Below are 23051 nucleotides of genomic sequence, written 5' to 3' on the forward strand. Positions count from 1 at the left end.
GTACAAACCTAAATTACCAGGGATGCAGACAGGTTACTTTTCCCATTTGCCAGAAGGCGCAACTGATGTCAGATTCTCTGAAGAATAAACATGATCTGGCAACCTTGTCATTCTTGTAGCAGATAAGAGAAGTCATTATTTTATCAGCTGGCACCAGAGTTCCTTTTCAGGAAGGAAGTGTCATTGTTTAGAAAAATACCTTGATAGGCCCCTTGGGGATAGAAGGTGAGGCCCTAAGGACATGGGTGGGGAGGAAAAAACAAAGATAGCTAAATAGCTCTGCCTAAGAATTGAACAAAAATTCAGGAGGAATTCACTGGCATACCAGTGGTTAGGATTCCACGCTTCCACTTCAGGGGCTTGGGTTCAATCCCTAGTCAGGGAACTAAGATCCCACATGCTGCATGGTGACGCAAAAAATAAATAAATAAATGAAGAATTTGGGGATGAGGAAGAAAAAAGGAGAGAGGCAAAAGGAAAACCAAGTAATCTGATCAGAGACTAATGCCCCAGTCTGTAAAAAATTGGGGAAGATTTTTAAGAACAAAGAGATCTCTGGACTGCAGTCCTGTAAGTCAGTCCTCTCTCCAAAGTAATCTATTCCCCAAATCCCCAGTAAATGTCTGTTACACAAAGCTGCCTTGTGGGAGCAGGGCCAGTGGGCAGCAGAGTAGGGACTGTGTTCAATTTTGGGGGCAATTCTGGGATAGAGATAAAGGTGTGTCCACGGACAGCAAAGAAAGAAACTTAGAGTCAGGTGAAACTGCAACTCAGATTGGGACTTGAACCCGTGGTCTTTTAACTGAGAGCACACCTGGTCTCAGGAATTAGTGATGCTCAGGTTCTTGATGTCTCGGAGCAGAAAGAACTCAGTGAGAGACAACGTGATACGTAAGAAGTGAATTTATTTAGAGAGAAATATAGTCCACAGACAGAGTGTGGACCATCTCAGAAGGCAAGAGCAGCACCAGGGTATGGGGTTGTCAGATTTTATCAGTTCAGTCACTCAGTAGTGTCTGACTCTTTGCGACCCCATGGACTGCAGCACGCCAGGCTTCCCTGTCCAACACCAATTCCCGGAACTCGCTCAAACTCATGTCCATAGAGTCGGTGATGCCATCCAATGATCTCACACTCTGTCGTCCTCTTTTCCTCCTGCCTTCAATCGTTCCCAGCATCAGGGTCTTTCCAGTTTTTATAGGGGTGGATAGTTTCACAGGGTAATGAGTGGGAAGATTTTTCCAGCTATTTTTGGAAAGGGTGGGGATTTCCAGGAACTGGGCCACTGCCCGTTTCAAGACCTTTATGGTCAGACTTAGCTCTGTCTTGGTGCCTGTGGGTGTGTCATTTAACTTGCTGCTGTGTCTCAGTGAACATATACTGAGGCTCAAGGTCTAGTGGAAATCGACTCGTCTGCCATCTTGGACCTATTTTGTTCTAAACAATTTATGTCGTGTCCTTGGTCTATGCCATTCTTTTAAAGGTTGTGCCCTACCTCCTGTTTCACAGGGAAGTCATAGAAATCTTGGAGAAGACCTAGGTTTTCCCTATTTTGTGAGATGGGGTTCAAGCCAATCACTTGTACAGTTGAGATGTGAGGATTGATCTCAGCGAGGCAGCAGTGAAAGGTGGCATGAAGCGAAATCTTAATCCCCTGCCCAGGAATTGATCCTGGGAAAACCAGGAATGAAAACCAGGAATCCTAGCCATGAAACCAGCAAGGGCTAGAGGCTAGAAGGTAATTTTCCCCTGGATCTTTGCACCCAGTGAAAAATGCATTTATCACTGAGGCAGAAACTGTAAATGCGGGTCCAAAGTTTATCATGAGAGATACAGCATCAAACAACAAGTGGGAGAGCGCACTGAGAAAATTTAGCTGAGACAGAAGAAAGGCGGAGATGCACAACGGGAGAGAAGGCGGTGGGCGTTCCCCCTGGTGCGGAGGAGCGCAGCGAAGAGGCTGCTCAGTCATTCACAGAAGGCAGTTCTCCCCAGTGTTTGTCTCCCTTCAGGCCAATCATCTGCTTTCCTTTGTCACACCTGAGCTACCCTGCAACCCTCCCCTGGGGGACAAAGATGGATCTTGACGTGAAGGCTTCTGGGAAGAGCAAGACTCATTGTGGCCTAACATTATCCCTTAACTTTTGACCCACAAGGAGCCTTTCTTGTGTGTGTAGTGTCTCCTTTGTCCCAAAATAGGGGGGAGGGAGATCCCTTAATCCTTTATTCAAACAGGATTGTGTCCCTCTTTGTCCTTGCCATGACTATTACCTTAAAGTGTTTACAAGAGACAAATGCTGGCTATTTACCCTGTTTTTGTTGTTACTTCCATTTTGGAGGGCAAACAGGAGACTGATTGTAAGTGTCTCAACTGGAACACACCTATCACTTGTCTCAGGAAATGGAAACGGGATATATATAAATATACGTATATATATATAAATGTCTAACCTGAAGTTCCTCTATTTCCTACATCAGGATTACCCCAGTAGACACAAGAAACCATTGACTACCCAACTCAATTATCACAATAAATATTTTTCCAGGCTTCTCTCTTGCTGAAGTCAATATTATGTGGCTATTATTGATTGAACTTCAGTCATAATTTACGAATCAAACATACAAGAGACAGTAAACCAGCTTTTCTCTTTCTGACTGTATCCTGACCAGTATATGCTGCTGTGGACAGTGCTAATCTAATACAGATAGGTAACTCCTTTCTGATAATCATCTATTGCAGCTGCATGCTATTTAGAGCATCTTTATCATCATCTCATTGAAGGCTGCTGCTGCTAAGTCACTTCAGTCATGTCCGACTCTGTGCGACCCCACTGACAGCAGCCCACCAGGCTCCCCCATCCCTGGGATTCTCCAGGCAAGAACACTGGAGTGGGTTGCCATTTCCTTCTCCAATGTGTGAAAGTGAAGTCGCTCAGTCGTGTCTGACCCTTAGCAACCCCACGGACTGCAGCCTACCAGGCTCCTCCATCCATGGGATTTTCTAGGCAAGAGTACTGGAGTGGCTTGCCATTGCCTTCTCCGCATTGAAGGTTAGGTCTTCAAAATAACCTTATGAAGCAGGAAAAGCCTGGGTTCTCAACCACATGTTAACAATAAGGAAACTGAGGCCCAAAGAATAAAAAATTACGTTTTGATTAGGTATGAGAGAGAATCTCAGATCTTAAGGAATGTTGGAATCATAGATATGAATGCATGAAAAGTCAAACAACATTAAAGAAGTAAAAATAAATAAATAAAAGTTAAAATGTAATAGGGACATCACTGGTGGTTCATTGGTTAAGACTCCACTCAGGCTTCCCTGGTGGCTCAGACAGTAAAGAATCTGCTTGCAATTCAGAGACCAGGATTTAATCCCTGGGTCAGGAAGATCCCCTGGAGAAGATGAATGGCAATCCACTCTAGTATTCTTGCCTGGAGAATTCCAAGGACAGAGAAACCTGGCGGGTTACAGTCCATGGGGTCACAAAGAGTCACATGACTGAGCAACTAACACCTTCACTTCACTTTCTTCCACTGCAGGGGGCACAGATTCCATCCATGGTCAGGGAACTAAGGTCCCCATCCTGCTCAGCATGGATAATAAATAAATAAATAAAATGTATACATAATAAAGGAGGAATAAATGTAAAAATAAATTTGTAAGGGAGAGCACAATTTCTGAAAGAATGACAGATATCACAATGCATTCAACATCAAAGTCAGTCCAGCTCAACCTTCTCATGACCCCACCCACTTCTTTCCATCTTCTTGGCCTCACAAAACCATAATTGTCTCCACCAGGATTACCATAATATCTTCCTTACTAATCTCTCTGACTCCAGCTTTGTCCCTATAATCAGTTCTCCAAATAGCATCTTTATAACATGATAAATCTCACCTTATCACTCCCCTGCTTCAACCCATAGTGGCACCCCACTGCCCTAAAAGCAGAATTCTTTAACTTCACCAACAAGATCTTTCTTGATCTGGTCCTCTTATCCCTTGGGCTTCAGCTGTTGCCATTTGCTGCCTAAAACTCTGCTTCTTATAGACTGCTATGTTATTAAGTAAATATCTAGTCTCTGCTTTTTCCTGGCGCAGTGCTCCTGAAACCTTTGGGATTTCCGGACTGATAGGAATGTCTTTTGTTATTCATGAGGAATCCCTTTCTATCCTGAGTTTATGCTAAAGAAGTGACTTAGGGTGGGGCCCCTAGAGAGCCTCCCAATGGGGCTGCTTAACAGAAGGACCAAGTGATTAAACAGTGAGAACTGCCCGCTGGGAGCTGGGGAGGGAACGCTGGAGGTTGAGATCTGTAAAAACCCTTTAACAGCAAGATCCCAAGAGCTTCGGAGTTGGTAAGCACATCCACGTGCCAGGAGGGTGGTGCACCCCAATTTCACAGAGACAGAAGTTCTTCTGCTCAGGACCCTTCCTTAACTCTCCCTGTGTACTTCTTATCTGCTGTTGATTTGTATCCTTTATGATCAACTGGTAAGTGTAAGTAAAGCTCCTTCTTGAGTCTGGTGAGCTGATCTAGCAAATTATCAAACCCAAGGAAGGTGTCCTGGGAGCCCCTTATTTATAGCCAGTAGGTCAGAGGTTTGTGCAGCTTACAACTTACACCTGGCATCTGAAATAGAGGTTGTTTTGTGGGACTGAGCTTAAGCTCTGAGGTGTACATTAACTCCTGTGTAGTTTGTTTCACAATTAAATTGAATTGTTGAACACCCAGCTGGTGTTGCAGAATTGGTTGTTGTCCAAAGCGTCTCAGATGGATACTTTATTTTGCTTTTGTTACCGAACCCAAGTTCATTTGCCTGATACACACTCAGGCCAAACACACCAAAAAGTTGGAGTTGGGAGCAGAGACAAATTTATCACAAGGCCAAGGAAAGAGAATGGGTGGCTTCTGCTCAATAACCTCAAACTCCTCAATGGTTTTTGGGGAGAAGTTTTTATAGGCAAACTTGGGGTGAAGGCTACAGGGTGTGTGACTTTCCCCTATTGGTTGGTGATAGGGTAAGAGAGTGGTGTTCCATGAGTCTTGTGCTCAACCTGAAGTTACTACCATCCTCCACCTGGGTGGAGGGGTCTTAGTTCCTGTAGAAGAACTCAAAAATATTGTTATGTATATTCCTCCTGGAGGAACTGGGGCCCAGTCCCATTGCTGCACTATTTTTCTTGACTACTTCTCCCTTGTTTCTATATTCCCTTCCTTCCCTGTGGTGGTTTAGTGCTAAGTCGTGTCCAGCTCTTTGTGACCCTATGGACTGTAGCCAGGCTTCTCTGTCCATGGGCTTTCCCAGGCAAGAACACTGAAGTGGTTAGCCTTTCCCTTCTCCAGGGGATCTTCCTACCCCAGGGATCAAACCCTGATTAATAACTAATTGAATCTGCTCTTTGGAGCTGAGGGAAGGTCTAGAAGGATGAATGAAGCCTATTTCCTACAAAAAAGAAACAGGAACCATGGAAAGGTTTTGTACTTGGAAGGGCCCCCATAGGGTCCTGCTCGATTTCACTTAGCTTTCCTGATTTCATGAAGTATTTTTCCATGTACTCTTGCCTCCTGGCCTTTGTATGCCATGTCCCTTCCACTTGTATCGCTCCTGCCCACTCTCCTGATCTAGCTAATTTCTTTCTTTTCTTCAGGACTTGACTTAGACGATCCCTCCTGAGAGGTTCTTCCTATCTCTAGAATAGGTTAGAACCTACACCCTGCTACTCTCACAGCATCCTCGATTTCCTCACCCTAATGCTCCGCACACTTCACAGCTGTTACTTATATAATTGTCTTCTCCAAGAGTGAAGACAGTTCTGGAAGGTCATTGATGGGTGGACTGAATGATCTGTCTTGCTCACCTTCATTTCCAGCACCCAACATCATGCCTAGTGTGTCGCAGGTACTTCAGTGTGTTGAGTTCAGAATGAATGAGTGGATATTGCAGGAACTCAAAGGGAAAAAAAGGTTGAGGTGGTCAGGAAAAAGGTAGGCTAGGACTCGAATGACAAGTGAAGAAGCTTTCATAGTCACCCATATGTTGCAGGAAGGGGAACCCCCTCTAGGGTACGAGAGTGGGCTCTTTTCTAACACTCAGAAATGAATTGTCTGAGGAGACCACGTGCTGACAAAGCATGAGGCTTTATTGGGAAGTGAGGCCCAGGAAGAGAGAACAGGAGGGTAAGGGAACCCAGGAGAACTGCTCCGCCACTTGGCTCGAAGTCTCAGGTTTTATGGCAATTGGGATTAGCCTCTAGGTTGTTTGGCCAATCATTCTGACTCAGGGTCCTTCCTAGTGGCACACACATTGCTCAGCTAACATGATGCCAGTGAGAAGGATTCTGGGAGGTGGCATCTCTTTTTTACCTCTCCAGAGCTCTTCTGGTTGGTGGTGACTTATTACTGCTGTGTTCCTTACTAGGACCTCCCTCTGTAAAATAATTCACGCAAATGGCTACTGTGGTACCTGGCCGTAGTGGGTGGTTTCAGTCAGTGTGTTTCTCCTAACAAATACATTGGTGATAAACCAAGGCTCCTTACCTCCCCAGGGGCACCTGCAGAATGGAAGAGGCTGAACTATGATAGAAGAGCAGGCTCTAGTGTTGCCTCTGTGCCCTCACTGTATGACTTTGAGCTGTCATTTAACCTCTCAGAATCTGAGTTTCCTCATTTGTAAAATGGGGCCCCTACAGGCTACTGATGGGTTTCTGTGAGGCTAAGGGAGGTCTAGAATGTTTAAGTCCCTAGCACAAAGCATTCTTGACCAAATGCATGTGAATTTGTTTTCACATAGCCTCCCTGGCCAAGATTTCCCAAGGCACTGGCTGAAAGCCAGAGTGGGAAAAGCCGGCATCTCTAAGGCCAGCTTCCTGCCCCTGAATAAACCCACTCTGCCCAGTCTGATCACCAACAGGAGCTCGGCCATCTGCTCTATCCACCCCAGAAACAGCAGACGGTATCCATAGCCTTTCTCACACCAAGCTTTACGAGTGCCACCAGCCAGAGCCACTGACTTAAAGGCATTTACCTCCCACAAGGAGGCAGTATCTCTTCCCCTATAATTTTTGAGTAAAGAATTTTTAAATTCTTTGGAATCTGAACTCTTCTCTTTAATCTTCTTTGTTAGACAAAAGGCCTCCAAGTCCTCTGAGCAGCAGAATTTATTAGGTGCCTGCAAGGTTAGGGTTGTTTACTGCCCCAACTCTGCAAGGAGATTCCAAACTAATTAGGGGTGTGGGAGTCCAAATCATGCCCCCCGCCAAAAATAACCATGCACTTATCCCTGAAACCTATAAATATGTTTTGTTACATGGTAAGCAACTTCACAGATGTAATCAAGGTTTTGGATCTTATGATTATAGGGAGATGTCCTGTATTACTTGGGTGAGGCCAATCTAATCACATGAGCCCTTAAAGTTAGAGCGCTTTATCTTGCTGGAATCAGAGGAGGAAGATGAGGAAGTTGGAGATTCAAAGCATGAGAAGGCAACTGACTTACTGTAGGGGTGGTGGAGGGGGTACATGGAAAGCATGAGAAGGAATAAGGCAGCATGTAGAACCAAAGACCAGCCCCCAGCTGAGAGCAAGGAAACAGGGACCTCAGTCCTACAACCACAAGAAACTGACTTCAAGCAACAACCTGAAAGAGCCTGGAAGTGGATTCTCCCCCAGAGCCTTCAGACAAGAGCCTAGTCCTGACACTTTAATTTCAGACTTATAAAAAACACAAGCAGAGAACTCAACCAAGCCTTCTTGGACTTCTGACCTACAGAAATGTGAGATAATAAGTGTGTTGTTTTAAGCCAGTACATTTGTGGTGATTTCTTACCATAGCAACAGAAAACTAATACAGGGAGACAGGGCTTGTGTCTTGGGGTCTTTCAATCTAGAGCTTAGCCTTAAGCTGCCACAGCTGTGAATTCCTAGGCATCTGACCATGTCTGGAAAGTTGGGGGTTGTGGGTAGGCCATAGACAGAATGATTGAAGCGAAGAGAATCAGATTCCATAGAGGTCAGGTCAGAGAGCCTCTCTCAGGAGAGATACCCAATCCACAAACTTGGTACAAGGACCCAGTTCTGAGGACAGGGAACAAAAATTAAAGTCCCACTTGGGTATTTAGAGTAGATGGGAGGTCCTCCCTGTGGCAGTTCTGGCCAGTGAACTTTGGCCCACAGAAGGACAAATGGGGTAAAGGCACCCACCTGAGTTAAGAGCCTGTGGACTAACTGAGAAGTACATATGAGACCCACCTGGATATTCGGGAGGGATATGAGAACCTCTGAGATTTCTGTAGTTCTGTGGTAGAGGCGTCAGAGCAACATTGATTTATTCATGTTATTTATGATGCAGTTATACCCTCTGCCCCCCAGACTGGTGTAGCCTGGAGAAACAGAATGCCCGAAGATCCATTAACCTCCAAGGGCAAAACAAGAGTCTTTGAAATATCAGACAGATGGAGCAGGGTGGAAGAGGCAGGAGCATAGAGAGGGGGTGGATTGGTCAGACACAGCTAGGTGCTAACTTTTCCTCCCATTGCTTTCATAGGTTACCTTACCTTTTTGAGGTTGAGTTTCCAAACCTAAAAAAAAAAAACGATGATCTTCATCACAAAACATTATGATGAAACAATAGGCAGGTTATTAATCATTATAGCATGTGATGAAAAATACATTCCATACTACTCCAGTTCAAAAACTCTCATGTTTCCCATTTTAGTTCTCCAATATTGAGATGTGTCTCATAATTATATTGGCCAGGTAGGAGTCCTGAGGTAGTTTTATTGCCTGTACTTGCAAAATTAGTGTCAGTGGTTGAAAAGAAAATTCCAAAGACTATTGACTAGTGGAGTAGCCTTATAAGAAAAGCTATCTCTTCAACTTCTCAGAGCGCAGAGGATAACCTCATGCAGAAAAACAGATAGCAATGATGATTCAGAAGGGCTAGACTCTAAATGTGGACAAATTTTAGTGATGCCACAACCAATTTTTCTTTTTTTAACGTGCGTACAAGACAGATGAATGATAAAAACACAAGTCTAAAAGAGCACTTTCAATAAGCACGAAATGAAAAATTCTAAGTGATAAAAAACACTGATAAAATATGGGAATTATTTTTATGCCCAACTAACTTATACAGAAATCAAGGCTGAGAGAACACTTACAGCAAATAGCAAGACTAAGACGTAAGGAAATGATCTCAGGCCTACAGCAGGTACCTATTTGATGTGACTAGTAATCACTGTATTTAACCACTGTATTTGTATCCCCCAAATCCTTCACAGGAACCCAAGGGCTCCACCCTTTGACCCACCGGAGATATGCTTCAGTTTTGCCCACTGAGTATGTGTGTGCACACACAAATCCAAAAAACAGGAGCTGGTTGAAAAATAAAGGAAAAAACCTAGATACTGCAGAATATTACGAAAGATTGGAGTTATTTTAAAGAGGGTCTATTATGGTATAATTGATAAAGTGTATAATTGATAATGTGTATAATTTTATGAGTTTGGACACATATACAGGCTGTGATACCTTTACCACAACCACCAGGGTAACAGGCATCCTTCACCATTCAAAGTTTCTTTATGTCCCTTTGTTGTGTTAAGAGCACTTCAGTTCAGTTCAGTCGCTCAGTCGTGTCCGACTCTCTGCGACCCCATGAATCACAGCACGCCAGGCCTCCCTGTCCATCACCAACTCCCGGAGTTCACCCAAACTCATGTCCATAGAGTCGGTGATGCCATCCAACCATCTCATTCTCCGTCGTCCCCTTCTCCTCCCGCCCCCAACCTTTCCCAGCATCAGAGTCTTTTCCAGTGAGTCAACTCGTCGCATGAGGTGGCCAAAGTATTGCAGTTAACACCCTCTTAAATTTTGAACCAGGGACTGAAGTCAGGCAGTGACAAGGACAAAATTGAAGAGGGAAGTTGTTGGTTCAGTAAAATGCAGGACTCCAGGAAGTGATGCAATCCAGGAAGTTATATATTTCACATAAAGACACAACCAGGAAGTGGTGCTTTAGTTCCAGCCGAAAGCATGGGAGGCAGACGTTGTTGCTGAGGCTGCACAGGGAGATTCTTGAGCAAGTGGCTTGGGGTAGAATACTGAGATTTGCAAGAGAAGCCAGGACAGTGGAGAAAGAAGAAAGGCAGGGAGGCACGGCCTGCCCCTGAGGAGGGGCACCCCATCAGCAAGCATCTTCTTGAAATGATGCAGAATCAGAAAGCAGGCTTCTTCCAAGCTCCACATTTGCCCCCACCCCCGCTGCTTTCATTATGAAGGAAGGACAGCAGAAAAGAATAGACATTTTGAGAGCTGCTGTGAAGCAGAAGAAAACCAAGACAATGTTTTAGTTAAATAAGGAAAGTAAGGAAAAAATGAAAGGAAACACAAACCCCAAAGCATCAGTGGTAAATCTCCACCAGTGAGGATGAGCTGTGGTGGAAAAGATCTCAGATAAGAAGGTATATTCTGTTCCTTTTTGTTGTAAAGCCTATAAATATGACTTCTAACTTTGGGGCTCCAGCCATGGCCAGAGACTGCGGATTCCTCTGACTTCGGGACACAAAGGAAGTTTACAAATTCAGGAACCCCTTCCAGTCACCTCCAAGATACCAGGAGAGAATAATAATGGGAAAGTGAGTAACAGGACAGTGAAACAGGGTTCCCAGGATACAGTGACCATCATATTTTTAGATCAAGAAGGAAGGCAAAATATTTTTTTTCCTAGAGTTTTCTAGGAAAACTCTCAATAGGAGAATGAAAGGGGGAAAAAAATCTAACCAAAAAAAAAGCTAAGAGGAAGGAGAGCTGACCACTTTAAGAAGAATGAAAAGGGTGATAGAAAGAAGAGAGGCATGACAAATTAGGATCTCCCGATGGGGACTTATCCAGAGCCTGAAGTGAGTGGAAAAGCTTGGACCTCAGAGGGTCTGGTGGGCTAGAAGAGATGCTTTCTGCTGAGAACCTTGGCAGCCTAGCTCTTTAAAGAAGATGAAACTTTAGTCCTCTTCTTGGCTTTCCTAGTAGAGAGTTCCTTAAGAATTGCCTTTATATGACTTCAAATGACTTTTTCCAAAGATCAAGCCATTTTTTTTCAGTGATTCTCCTTCTTCCTTGAGAGCAAGTCTCTTTTCTTGAGCAGCTGTCCACCTCCATCATTGTCCACCTCCATCATTGTCCACCTCCATCATTGTCCACCTCCATCATTGAGGGACTGAGTGGACAGGGCAGGGTTCCCTCATGAGCTGTCTTGGGGTGAAACTGCCTCCCTCCTTAGACAGCTGTGCCTTGCTCTCCTTGTGGGATCTTAACTCCCAACCAGGGATCAAACACATGCGTGGAATTGCAGAGCCCTAAACACTGGGCCACCAGGGTATTCCCTCTCCTGAAATCATCAGTGACTTTGCTCTGTGTGCCCAGACCTACTCCACCATCTCAGCCTAGACTGGACCTTTCAAAAAAGGAATTCCCTTTAGGATCATTCATAGACAACCCACCTCCCACCCCCTGTCCCTTGCACATCCTGATGTAAGAGATCTTAAATTTTACTTTAAGTGGTATCTGGTGAGCGAGAAATTCAGTGAGCTCAGGAAGATTCTAGGGAGTCAAAAGAACTTAAAAAATGGAGGAAACAATACAAAAAGTGCTAAAGGAAATTAAACTGTCTTTTAGTTATTTAAAGACTATTAGTATTTGATACTAATATTTGATCATTAGTATTTGATAAGGGCTTCCCGGGTGAGCCCAGTGGTAAAGACTCTGCCTGCCAATGCAGGAGACACAAGAGATGCAGTTCAATCCTTGGGTCCAAGATCCCCCGGAGGAGGAAATAGCAACCCACTCCAGTATTCTTGCCTGGGAAAAAAATCGCATGGACAGAGGAGTCTGGTGGACTACAGTCCGTGGGGTTGCAAAAACTCAGACACAACCGAGCAACTGAGCCCAGCACACAACAGCACAGTATTTGGTAAGTGACTTTGTAGATGATTGTGCTGAGTCATTTCCCAAGTAACTGTCCTTATTCAGTCCCTAAGTCGTGACTTCCCAACCCAAGGATCGAACCTGAATCTCTTACGCTGCACAGGTCAGTGCTATATTTCCCTAAACTTGGGTTCTTTTTTCTTTTTAACTCACAAGGTCCATAGTGGCCTTTTATACCCAAACATTTCTTGGTGTTTCTGATGACATTGGTGCAGGGATGAAGTACAATTTTGTCTGGAGTTAAATGACCTCTTAGGAACAACAGGCTCAGTAAAAAGATTCAAATAATTTGGAAGTATACAAAGTGAAACCTCCACCACTCTCTCATAATCAGGGGGATTTGGAGAAAATAGCCTTAATTGTTGAATTATCCTTCTAGACCAGCAGTCCCCAACGTTTTTGGCACCAGGGACCAGTTCTGTGGAAGACAAAACGGGGTGATGGGATGGTTTCAGGATGACTGAAGCGCGTTACATTTATTGTGCACTTTATTTCTGTTATTACATCAACTCCACCTCAGATCATCAAGCACTAGATCCTGTTCTAGACCTTTTATTATCTACCTGTCAGACTGATACATGACTATTGGCATCTATTGGACTGTACTCAGACTGTGTTAATTTTTTTAAGACAGTACCTTGTAGACAGGAGTTAAGGTTGCTGTATAAAGGTTTACTTCATTCTTTATCATGGTTATACAGTTTCCTAAAGTATAAATTTATAATATATATGTTGTTGAAGTATAATTGACTTACAATATTGTATTAGTTTCAGGTGTACAGCAAAGTGAATCCAGTTATATATTCTTTTTCAGATTCTTTCCACTTGTAGGTTATTACAAAATATTGAGTATAGTTCTCTGTGCTACACAGTAAGTCTTTGTTGGTTACCTATTATATATGTAGTAATATGTAAATGTTAACCCCAAATTCCTAATTTATTCCCCCCCCACCACCATAATAATATTAACTAATTCACTCTGGGACTTAGGTGTCTTTTTTTTTTTAATTTAACTGTTTCAAAGAGCCTACTCGTATAACGCTAAGAGCATTATAGACTCTCTTATAGTCTGTTGTATAGACTAGGAGCAGGCTGCCTGAGGACCGTCCTCTCTCTGCAGCCTTCTCCATCTCAAGTGTCCGTGACTGTAGAATGGGGAGAATTAGCCCAGACTTGTAGCACTGTGAGATTTTGATGAGTTTATAGAGTAAGCATTTTGCACTGTTTCTCCATGTCACACATTCTTGCTATAATTATTACATATGTTTTTGCAACTTGTGCTAGAATTTCAGTGAGATCGTTTTCCAGAATGAGAATTTAAAAGATAGAGCCAAACTGTCTTTCAAAAAGTCTGACCCATTTAGGTGGCCACCAGCAGCATACAAAAATTTCCTTTCTCCCATTCCCGTGTGATGAGGCTCTTGTCATCCTGCTCTCCCCGTCCATGAGGTTGATCCTTTTCAAATGGCCTCAATCCACGATTCTTTAGCTGAAAGTAACCTGGCCATTTAAACTGGAGCTTAGAATACCTGCCAACATTGCAAATATGTGTACTCTTTGACCCAGCAATGCCAGTTCGGGAATTTATCCTACAGATAGACTAGCAGGCTTGCAAAATGACATGTCTGCTAGGTTATTCATTGCGGTATTGTTTGTAACAGCAATAGACTGGAAACTAATAGGAGATCGGTTAAATAATTTATGGCTCAACCGCACAATGGATTACTATATAGCCACTTAAAAAAAAAAAGGAGAGACTCTCTTTGTACCGATACAAAGTGATATCCAAGATGTATTTTTAAGTGAAAATAGAGTGTAATAGCTAACACTTGTATCCCATATTTCATCAATTCTAAGACGTGCATTTTTCACTGTGTGACGCACTTGAAATGAGGATGTGTTATAGACAAAGGTGTGTCATAATTTAATTGGAATTTTTTTTTCCCTTTCCTAGTCCATAAAATAATGATGTGTCTTAGAATACATGGCATTTTGGATTTGATGAAATACAGCCGTGCTTACCCAGTGCGAGGCACTGTCCATTTCAATCTCACAACAACCCTGTGAGGGTAAGTACTATTATTTTTCACATTTCACATGTAAGGAAGTTAAGATTTGACCTCAGGCAGTCTCACTCCAGAGCCCGTGCACTCAGACTTCTGATCCTGCGACTTCCATGGTGACAGCGCCACACATCACATGTAGAAGGCTCACTGTGCACCAGACCCTGTCCTAAGTGCTTTGTATATGTATTTGTTCATCTAATCCTCAAATAACAGCTGCCACTGTTACCCTCATTATACAGTTGAGGAAACTGAGACACTAAGAGGTTATGAAACTTGCTTAAAGACACAGCTAATTTGTGGAAGAACTGGGGTTTGAACATAGGCAGTCTGGCTTTAGAGATCATGCTCTTAATGATACCTTTTGTGTAAAAAGGGAGGGAAGTTATAATACATCCATATTTCCAAAATGGTGTCTTAGAAGTAATTTAAGAAGTACAAGTGTATCAGTAGGGTAACACATAGGAGCTGAGTGATTGGAGAATGCAATGGGAATGAAAGTTTTTATTGCATCCCTTTTTTATTTTAAATTTAATTTAATTGGAGTGTAGTTGATTTATAATATTGTGTTAGCTTCAGGTGTACAGAAAAGTAATTCATATATACGTGTGTGTGTGTGTGTGTATGTACGTATGTGTATAAACTTAGGGCTTCCCAGGTAGCGCTAGAGGTAAAGAACCCACCTGCCAATGCAGAAGGTGTAGGAGACGAAGGTTCAATCCCTGGGTCAGGAAGCTCCCCTGGAGGAGGGCACGGCAATTCCATGTATGTATGCACGTACATTCTTCTTCAGATTCTTTTCCATTAGAGGCTCTCACAAAATATTGGATACAGTTGCCTGTGCTATACAGAACCTTGTTGTTTATTATTGTATGTATAGTAGTATGTATCTTTTCATTCCAAACTCCCAATTTATCTCTTCCCCTTGTTAGCCTTTGGTAACCATAAATTTCTTTTCTATGTCTGTGAGTCTATTTCTGTATTATCAGTGAGTTTACTTGTATTCATATAAATGAAATTTTATGTTTCTCTTTTCTTCTAACTTCACTTAGGATAGTAATCTCCAGATTCATCCATGTTGCTGCAAATGGCATTATTTCACTTTTTATGGCTGAGTAAGCCTTTGACTGTGTTGATCACAATAAACTGTGGAACATTCTGAAAGAGATGGGAATCCCAGACCACCTGACCTGCCTCTTGAGAAACCTGTATGCAGGTCAGGAAGCAACAGTCAGAACTGGACATGGAATAACAGACTGGTTCCAAATAGGAAAAGGTGTACATCAAGGTTGTATATTGTCACCTTGCTTATTTAACTTATATTCAGAGTACATCATGAGGAACACTGGGCTGGAAGAAGCACAAGCTGGAATCAAGATTGCCGAGAGAAATATCAATAACCTCAGATATGCAGATGACACTACCCTTATGGCAGAAAGTGAAGAGGGACTCAAAAGCCTCTTGATGAAAGTGAAAGAGGAGAGTGAAAAGGTTGGCTTGAAGCTCAACATTCAGAAAACAAAGATCATGGCATCTGGTCCCATCACTTCATGGGAAATAGATGGAAAAACAGTGGAAACAGTGTCAGACTTTATTTTTTTGGGCTCCAAAATCACTGCAGATGCTGATTGCAGCCATGAAATTAAAAGACGCTTACTCCTTGGAAGGAAAGTTATGACCAACTTTGATAGTGTATTAAAAAGCAGAGACATTACTTTGCCAACCAAGGTCCGTCTAGTCAAGGCAATGGTTTTTCCCGTGGTCATGTATGGATGTGAGAGTTGGACTGTGAAGAAAGCTGATCGCCGAAGAATCGATGCTTTTGAACTGTGGTGTTGGAGAAGACTCTTGAGAGTCCCTTATACTGCAAGGAGATCCAACCAGTCCATTCTAAAGGAGATCAATCCTGGGTGTTCATTGGAAGGACTGATGCTAAAGCTGAAACTGCAATACTTTGGCCACCTCATGCGAAGAGTTGACTCACTGGAAAAGACTCTGATGCTGGGAAAGGTTGGGGGCGGGAGGAGAAGGGGACGACAGAGAATAAGATGGCTGGATGGCATCACCGACTCTGTGGACATGAGTTTGAGTGAACTCCGGGAGTTGGTGATGGACAGGGAGGCCTGGTGTGCTGTGATTCATGGGGTCGCGGAGAGTCGGACACGACTGAGCGACTGAACTGAACTGAACTGAATATCTCATTGTACCACACCTTCTTTTTTTTTTTTTGAGGTACAATTTTTTAATAAAGATAATTACAAAAGATGGAAAAATCAGCTCAGAAAGGCCAATTACTTTTGTAATAGATCAGTTTTTTGACATAATAACACATCAATTTTAAATACTATCACGTAAAGCATGGTGGAGAAAAGAAATTTTGCTTCATAATTAGAAAACTCACAATAAAACTTGCCAAGAAAAACAAAAACAAAGCCATTTTGAAAATAAATACAGTCCATGCCAAAGTAGTATAAAATGAAGCCAGAAGTCTTCAAAAAGAAAAAACATTTTTCTTCTCAATATTTTCTCACTTTTTTATGGTTTCTGAAAGTGGTGAGACTCAAATTCAAGGATTGCTGAGCTGTTCTGATTTGGCTCCTTTGGTATCTGTTTTTTCACCACTATTATCCTTGGATTTATCTTCTTCTTTAACATCTGCTTTTTTGTCCTCCATTTCCTCCTTGTCTTCTTCGATTCTAGCTTTTTTTGCTCCTTTCTTATGATCAGTCACATTTCTACGACCGCCTTCTCCTTCATCCTCAGAATCTGAGAACTCTTCATCACAAGCTATTCGTTTGTCTGATGCTCGAATAGAAATTCTCTTGTCTGGATCTTCTCCATCTTCATCTCCACTATCTTCATGAACTGCATCTTCTGGAATAGCTTGCATCTGGACTCCAGGTGCATGAGGCAACATGTGTAAATTTTCAAATAAACGCTGTTTTATCTTTTCCATATATTCTGGAGTGTTCTGGTTTGTCATGTTTGAAGGACTAATATGCAGTTTGAAGTCCGGTCCAAAATACTCAAAATAATCATTATACGGCAATTCGTTGGGAATCTCACAATCAAGGGCAACTGCAGTCTCATATGTCCAACACCGAGCAACGTTGCGGATTGTGTATCCACCTCCCCCAAGCATCAGTAATGGTAAATTGAAAGTTTTTACAACTTCTACACATTTAGCATGACCTTTAACTGTCAAATTGAAGCAACCAAGTCTATCTCCAGAGAGTGAGTCTGCACCACACTGTAGCACCACAGCACTAGGCTGATACATCTCCATCACTTTTGAAATAATAGGCTTAAATATCTGGCCATATGATTCATCATCTATACCATCTCTCATTGGAAAATTGACAGCATAGTATTTGCCTTTTCCTGCACCAATATCCCTTAAGTCTCCTGTTCCAGGAAAGTACTCCCCATACTTATGGAATGATACAGTCATTACACGATCTGTTGTATAAAAAGCCACCTCAACACCATCACCATGGTGGATATCAATATCAATATATAAGACTCTCTGATGATACTTTAGTAATTCAAGGATGGCAAGCACAATATCATTAACATAACAGAATCCTGATGCTTCTGATTTTTTAGCATGATGTAATCCTCCAGCCCAGTTAACAGCCATATCAGTTTGTTGTCGGTTTAACTTCACAGCACCAGCAACTGAGCCACCAGTTGAAAGCTGACAAAACTCAAAAAGTCCATCAAACACTGGACAGTCCTCTCCGACATTAAATCTCTGCATCTGCTTACTATACTCAGACATGTTATCTGGTCTTATTGAACGTAGAAATTTGATGTACTCATCACTGTGGTATTTTGTCATTTCTTCAGCAGTGGCTTTATGGGGCCTATATATTTCCATTTTTCTATATAAGCCATAATTTAGCAGCAAGTTATGGGTCATGCGGATCCTATGAGGTTTCATGGGATGACCCTGTCCATAATAATAATTTCCAATATCACCATCGTAGTAGTAGCAGACTTTCTTCTTGCCTCCTCCTTGACTGTACGCCATGGGCTCCCCGGCCACCGCCACCTCCGGCTCCTCCTCTGGCTGCTGCTGCTACTGCTGCCTCCGTGGCTCCGGCGGGGAGAGAAGAGGGCTGGTGGCAGTCCCGCCGGGAAGGGCAGGCCGGAGGGAGGAGAGGAGCGGCGTGCCGGGAGGGCTGGGTACCGCCCGGCCGAAGGGCCGAGAGCGCCCCACACCTTCTTTACCGATTTATCTGTTGATGGACATTTAGGTTGCTTACATGTCTTGGCTATTGTAAATAGTGCTGCTATGAACATTGGGGTGCATCTGTTTTTTTCTTGTTTTTTAAAAAGATTTTGTTGGAGCCTAGTTGATTTACAGTGTTGTGTTAGTTTTAGGTGTACAGCAAAGTGAATCAGTTATGCATTAAATCTATTCTTTTTAGATTCTTTTCCCATACAGATCATTACAGAATATTAAGTAGAGCTTTCTATGTTATACAGCAGGTCCTTATTAGTTATCTATTTCATATATGTGAATGTGTTTTCAAATTAGAGCTTTCGTCTTTTCTAGATATATGCCCAGAAGTGGGACTGCTGGATCATTTGGTAGCTCAATTTTTAGTTTTTAAAGAAACCTTCACACTGTTTTCCATACAGACTGTACCAATTTACATTCCCACAAACAGTGGAGGAGAGTTTCCTTTTCTCCACACCCTCTCCAGCATTTACAGGGCTTCCCTGATAGCTCAGCTGGTAAAGAATCTGCCTGCATTGTGGGAGACCTGGGTTCAATCCCTGGGTTGGGAAGCTACCCTGGAGAAGGGAAAGGCTACCCACTCCAGTATTCTGGCCTGGAGAATTCTATGGACAGTCTATGGGTTCGCAAAGAGTCAGGCACGACTGAATGACTTTCACTTCACTCTCCAGCACTTGTTTGTGGATTTTTTTTTTCTTCGTAAGGAAGTAGGATTCATTGGTGGGCATGAGTAAGGAGGGGACATTGCCAAGTCTCTCATGAATGCAGGGCCCACCATTTGTCCAGGGGCATGTATTTGACCCCACAGCCATCTGGGATGAGCTTCTTTTCTACTACCATGTTTTCAGATTCATCCACGTTAAGCTTAGTAAATTCCCACTTCTTGGAGATGTGGGTTTCTGGTGGCCAAGGAACTTGAACTTGGCCCTGTGGAGGGCCTCAGTCACATGCTCCTTGTTCTACAGGTTGTTGTCAATGGACATTATGAGTTGACTGGTTTGAGCCCTGGCCACCGGGCCCTGGGGCTTTCCAAAGTCACAACACATACCTGTCTGGAGCCTGTGAGCTCCAGCACAGGACAGCATCTTGGTGATGCAGATGAGGAAGGGGTGGAGGCACACTTGGATGTGAAAAGTATCTTTGCTGTAACTTTTTGCCATGTACTTGTTGGCACAACTGTGGGCAGCCTCCAGAGCATCGGAGAAGAGTGGCTCATACTCACCTGATACCTTGTGGCCACAGAGTGGGGACTCATTCACTTTGCCTTCTTTCACCTTCAGTCAAAGATGCGGATCTTAGCATCAGGGACACCTCAGCAGAAGCAGGACTTGAGGTATGGCTTGTTCTTATAGTACCGTCATACAGGGCGGGATGGCGGCCCATGGCAACACCAGGATCTTCAGTGGCCTTCTGAAGGGAAACAGTGTGTGTGAACATTTCAAGGATGGCTATTCTGACTGGTATGAGGTGATACCTCACTGTAGTTTTGATTTTCACTTCTCTAATAAATAGCAGTATTGAGCATCTTTTCACATGCTTGTTGGCCATCTGTATGTCTTCTTTGGAGACATGTCTATTTAGGTCTTCTGCCCAGTTTTTGATCAGATCGTTTGGTGGTTTTTGGTTGTTTGACATTGAGCTCTATGAGCTGTTTGGTTACTTTGGAAATTAATCCCTGTCAGTTGCATCGTTTGTTCAATTGTCTTTTATTGTACTGACAGTTTATTTTGCTGTGCAAAAGCATTTAAGTTTAATTAGATCCCATTGGTTTGTTTTTACTTTTCAATACTCCAGGACACAGATCTGAAAAACTATTGCTGTGATTTATGTCAAAGAGTATTCTGCCTACGTTTTCCTCTAGGAATTTTATGGTATCCCATCTTATATTTAGATATTTAATACATTTTGAGTTTATTTTTGTATAAAGTGTTAAAGAATATCCTAATTTCATTATCTTATGTGTAGCTACCCAGTCTCCCCAGTACAACTTATTAAAGAGACTGTCTTTTCTCCATTATATATTCTTGCCTCGCTTGTCATAGATTAACTGACCACAGGCACGTGGGTTTATTTCTGGGCTTTCTAACCTGTCCCACTGATCTATGTGTCTGTTTTTGTGCCAGTTACCATGCTGTTTTGATGAGTGTAGCTTTGTAGCATACTCTGAAGTGAGGGAGCATAATTACTGTAGCTCCATTCTTTCTCAGAATTGTTTTGGCTATTTGGGGGTCTTTTGGAGTACAGGTCTTTTGCCTCCTTAGGTAGGTTTATTTCTAAATATTGTATTCTTATTGCACACTTCTTTGTTTGATTTTTGACCCATGTGAGTGTATTACCTATTTAAACCATAACAAAACAACAGTTTAAACTTTGCTCCAAATTAATGTATCAGTGATTTGAAAGAAATGATCCTAAGTAATCAGTTAATGAGATTTCTGTATCTATTTGCTCTTTTAATATTTATCCTTTAAGCCTCAGAAGGACTGCTTTTATTGTTGTTAAAGTAGCAATGGCTAACAGACAGAAATCTACGTTAATTGTGATTCCATATACCATGATTTCAAAACTTGAATCCCACCATAATACCTGTATATGGCTCTGTCAGACCACACCAGTATGAGGATAAGAAAGTGAAAGTCACTCAGTCGTGTCCGACTCTTTGTGACCCCTTGGACTATAAAGTCCATGGAATTCTCCAGGCCAGAATACTGCAGTGGGTAGCCTTTCCCTTCTCCAGGGGATCTTCCCAACCCAGGGATCAAACCCAGGTCTCCCACATCGCAGGCAGATTATTTACCAACTGAGCCACAAGGGAAGCCCAAGAACACTGGAGTGGGTAAGCTATCCCTTCTCTAGCAGATCTTGCCAACCCAGGAATCGAACTGTATCTCCTGCATTGCAGGCGGATTCTTTACTAACTGAGCTATCAGGGAAGCTCAATATGAAGATGGTAACATATAACCCACACATAATTCCACCTTTCTCTTTAACCACAGTGTGGCCTCAGGCTGTCACCTCCAGTGAGTGAACAGTGGAATGGCATGAACATCCATTGTGTTATGGTTGATTTTTTTAAAGTGTTTTAACCCATGATAGTGTTCAATTTAGTTAGGCCATTAACTTTCCTGACATTTTGTTATAGCCTCCATGATTTGGAGGATTGGAATTTTTTTTTTTTTCAGTATCTAAATTCACCAACAAATCCCATCTTAAAGTACTGGGGCTTAGTCTTTGGCTTGCATTTATATTACACAGTTGTGGCATCAGTTTTTAAGCAGATCTTGAGAAAGATTTTGACTTTTCAGAAAAGGTGATAAAATGGCTATTTTGTATTTGTATGTACTTTGGGAAGCTTGCCTGCTATTACATACATAAAGGACAAGATATACATTTTGGTTATATTAAATGGTTTATTTGAGTTAGTAGATCAGCATCCCCCCATATGTTTCATGGATAGAAAGCAACCCTTCTAGTGTTGATTCTTTCGGAGTGTTGTTCTAACACAAGTGGAAAATACTTGAGTTCTGTATTTTAGGTAAAAGCCTAAATAATAAGCTAATAGGAATCCAGTCATCCTAAGTCAGGGCATACTATACTCAAAGGACTCAGGGCTCACTGAACCATCAAAAGAGAACTCTGTTAATGTCATTTTTTTTTTTTTTCAGATTCCTAGTAAGTTAAAAATGAAGAAATATCTGAATGGGGCCACAAAAGTCAAAGCATATTTTAAATATCTACATTTTTTAAACTGGAAATTTTAATACAAAAAACCAGACATGACAAAATTTACTATACTTGTGCTAATTAGAAGGTAATTACAGAATTTGTAAAAATATTATTCACAGGACACAATCAGCAGTGTGGATCACAGGTTTGAAGTTGTTCGATAAACCTCCTTCAGCTTTGCTGGCGTGCCTCTGTGCTCATACATATGATTTCATCTGGAAAAATATTAAAATCCTGTATCTAAGATCTTTTGTGAATGTGAGGCCGGAGGGAATCCAGCAAAATTCTAGAGGTTGGGAAAATTGTCCCCAGAAAATACAAATTAGGAGAAGACCTCTGATTATAGTTCTGTTCTTTGGCATAAGTTCTAGGAGGATTGGTATCAGCCAGCTTTGAATTAGGCATATCAAAGTTACTAGAATACATTATTCTTTTATTAATTTGTCCACCCATAAGAGAGCACACTGGGAGTAAAATAAATGAATTCAGCAATGCTGCTTGGTCTTTGCACTTTTGGATTCTTCTCTTTATAGCTAAAAGTTTTGTCTACATTTTAAAAGTATTTAACTATAATTGTCATCATCTATTTCCCATTTTAAAGAGGCTCTTTAGAAAATAATTCCCATGCAAACAGCAATCAAAAGAAAGCAAGAGTGGCTATATTAATACCAAAGCAAACTTCAGAGCAAATAATTTTACCAGGGACAAAGAGGGACATTACACAGTAATAACAGGACATATCTGCCAAGAAAGCACAGCAGTCCTAAACATATATACACCAACAACAAAGCTGCAAAATATATGTAGTAACAAGTGCTAGACCTGAGAGGAGAAATAAACAAATCCACACTTAGAGCTGAAGACTTCAATATTCCTTTTTCAACAAGTGATAGAACTAGACAGAAAATCAGCAAGGATACAGAAGAAAACAATGACCAACAGGATCTCATTGACATTTTTAGAACATTCCACCCAATAACAGCAGAATTACACATTCTTTTCACACCCTAATAGAATATATCTTGGTATACAT

The 23051-nt window shown here is 42.1% G+C and overlaps 1 long non-coding RNA gene and 2 pseudogenes across 1 annotated transcript; 1 reads left to right on the forward strand and 2 right to left on the reverse strand.

Moving 5' to 3' along the window:
- Positions 1-11690: 11690 nt before the first annotated feature.
- On the forward strand, positions 11691-16475 carry LOC129563242 (uncharacterized). Its single transcript, XR_008687322.2, has 3 exons — positions 11691-11969; positions 13938-14052; positions 15099-16475. It is a non-coding gene; the product is annotated as an uncharacterized LOC129563242 (long non-coding RNA).
- Positions 16476-16522: 47 nt separating this feature from the next.
- LOC129563241 (histone deacetylase 2 pseudogene) lies at positions 16523-18242 on the reverse strand (annotated as a pseudogene).
- An 806-nt stretch (positions 18243-19048) lies between these two features.
- LOC129562884 (large ribosomal subunit protein uL16-like) lies at positions 19049-19675 on the reverse strand (annotated as a pseudogene).
- Between the last annotated feature and the right edge of the window lie 3376 nt (positions 19676-23051).

The sequence above is a fragment of the Moschus berezovskii genome, chromosome 9, assembly GCF_049115385.1.
Source record: "Moschus berezovskii isolate FMDL1 chromosome 9, NW_MosBer_1.0, whole genome shotgun sequence".
Lineage (NCBI taxonomy): Eukaryota > Metazoa > Chordata > Mammalia > Artiodactyla > Moschidae > Moschus > Moschus berezovskii.